A 2,649-nucleotide genomic window follows, 5' to 3' on the forward strand; every position below is an offset into this window, starting at 1 on the left:
GGCTTCGGCAGGCAACCCTTCGGTGCTGCCCCGCGCTGATGTGCAATAAAAGAAAAAACATCCCATCGAGATAGTAACCTAACATGTAAAATATAAAAATTCTAGAGGGGCTGATCAAAATATAAATTGAAATGTAAGTGCAAAGGCCAATTATGTAAAGTATTAAAAACTAAATAAATCATGATAAAACTCCGAAAAAATACATAGATGGATATGAAACAGGAGAACAGCTTACCCAATAGTGTGTTGGAGCGAGAATATAGCTAAACAGCAGCAACAAAAAAAGTGGTCTATCACAACACGAAAACGGACACAGGTCTCCCGGTTTAAAAACACCACTCGAGACGACCCGCACGACGAAAACAAATACACTCATTTATAAAAAATGCCCCTGTTCTATTAAAAAAGAGATAATATTCGTTTCGGTTAAAAACGTAAGCACTCTTTAACGTGCCCTACGTAAACACTCCGACACCACACAATTCACTAGGGTTGGTTGAACTAGGTGGATGGTTGATTCATCATTGTAAAACTCATCTCACTCAATCCGACCTACTGAACACGATAATCCGTTGTGTAGAAACTGACCTATGCCCCGGACAACTCAGATAACAGGTATGGCTATCAGGCTGCGTATCAGTTTTTCAGATCCAGGTGTTTATTATTTCTTTTATCAGTTTCATTCAGTCAGTGTTTTATCTGGTTCAGTGAGTCTTTACAGTCCCGGCCCTCGCAGCCAGCAGATAGATATTCAAGTGAAATACAGATATCCAGAACACAGCACACGCACCAAACAAAAAAAAAAAAAAAAAAAACCTGAAACATTAAAAACATTAGAAACTTTACCACTTATCAATATACCCCCTAAAATCATGTTATTTGTCATTTGGCAACCCTCCCTAAGTACTGATATATATTTTTTTGTTCAGGGAGGGTGAGCAGAATACGTTGGTAAAACGTGCAAATGTCGAGATTTGCCGCACGCCGGGAGCGTTTAATCTTACTCGGTACCCATATCTGCAAGTAATTAGTGTCGAGAGTAACAGGCAATAGCATTGGATAACATTATTGCTGAGATACTGTTTGTAGTTCAGCATCAGCTTGGGGCCTGGAAGATTTGTTTCTCCTCGTATCCGTTGTTTCGGTTTTGGAGTTACCGTCTGATAGTCCGATAACAGCCCAGGCCATTTTCGTTGCAAGGCAATGAGGCAGTATATTATCAATGGAAATATTACTAAAACTAATGGCAAATTTTTACTTATGCGATATAAGTAGGTTTAGATTAGGTTATCGTAAATATGGTACTAGTAGTACCAAAGTTAAACATAACCTTTACAAGCGCTTACGTGATCTGAGCTTGAATTTGCGGTGCCACCCTGCACTTGTTGGGAAAATGAGAAAAACATTCCAGGAGGTAGTACACAAGCTCAGATCACATAAGCGCTTGTTGAGGTTATCTAACATTTCATATCCATAATATGTATGTATGTATAGCCTATAACAAATAGTAGATAAGGACTTCTTAGTACCCATTCGTAGATTGTGATAGGAGGTAAAATTTGTTCTTCATATAGATATTTTAGGTCTATTATTTCATCAAGTCTTTTCATTGAACCCACAACTCCATCAAATGGCCTTTTTCCATTGGAAATTTGTAGCAGGTAGACTGATTCTCAGCTTCAAAAAACATCCTTTTTAAAATTATTATTTAACTGAACCCATTAGCCTCCCACTTTGTTATTTTGAGAATCACCATAAATATGAACAAAAATATATATAAAATATAAACTATATATATTATTTTTTTGATCTTTCATAAATGGAATTTTTGAGAAAATTAAATAAAAATGTTTAATACGATAAAAGAACTTTTGGTGACAAAGTATGTTGTGTTGTACATCAAAAGAAAGACCATTTAAAACTGAATAGAGTGACACCACTCTCTCTGGCTCAATTAGGAGTAAAGGTATAGTGATTTCAAAATATGTTGGTTCCGGTTTTTTTGGTGAATTTTGAGAAACTTGACATAGCCATAACTTTTTACATTGTTTTAAATATTTGGGGGGAAATTGGTAATTTCCCTAATGTATATGTGAACTACCTTCATATCACAATTTTTATGAAATTCTGAAGTGGTCTAGTAAATCTTTTTATTTTAGTATGTTTATTTCTCACGGAATGACACAACTGTTTTGTTTATTACATTTTATAAATATAAATAGCCTAGATAGTTTTTTATCCATCATTGAATTATTACTTTTCAACATATAAAAACAGCTGAACTATAATGTAATTTGAAATACCTATAACGTAGTTTGGTTCGACATTTGGTTCCAGTAGTTATAAAAAAAGATGAATATCGATTATTAGACTGTTGTGGTGGCCGCTTGTTATATTGTAGCCAAAAACATTACTGTTTTAATATTATTTTTTATATAAAAAAAAAACAAAACATGAACAATGTAAACTTGTTACACATATCATAATAGTTATGTTGAAATATGAAGATGTGGTAACATGTTAACTATTGGTTAGTTACATCCTGCACTCAATATTTGTTGAGGAATACAAATGAAAATTTATCATTCACCTTATATTTACATCTGTGAGTAGAGACTTGTAGTAAATTCTCCAGTGTTTCTTCCAGGC

This window comes from Homalodisca vitripennis, unplaced genomic scaffold, assembly GCF_021130785.1.
Source record: "Homalodisca vitripennis isolate AUS2020 unplaced genomic scaffold, UT_GWSS_2.1 ScUCBcl_7690;HRSCAF=15480, whole genome shotgun sequence".
NCBI lineage: Eukaryota > Metazoa > Arthropoda > Insecta > Hemiptera > Cicadellidae > Homalodisca > Homalodisca vitripennis.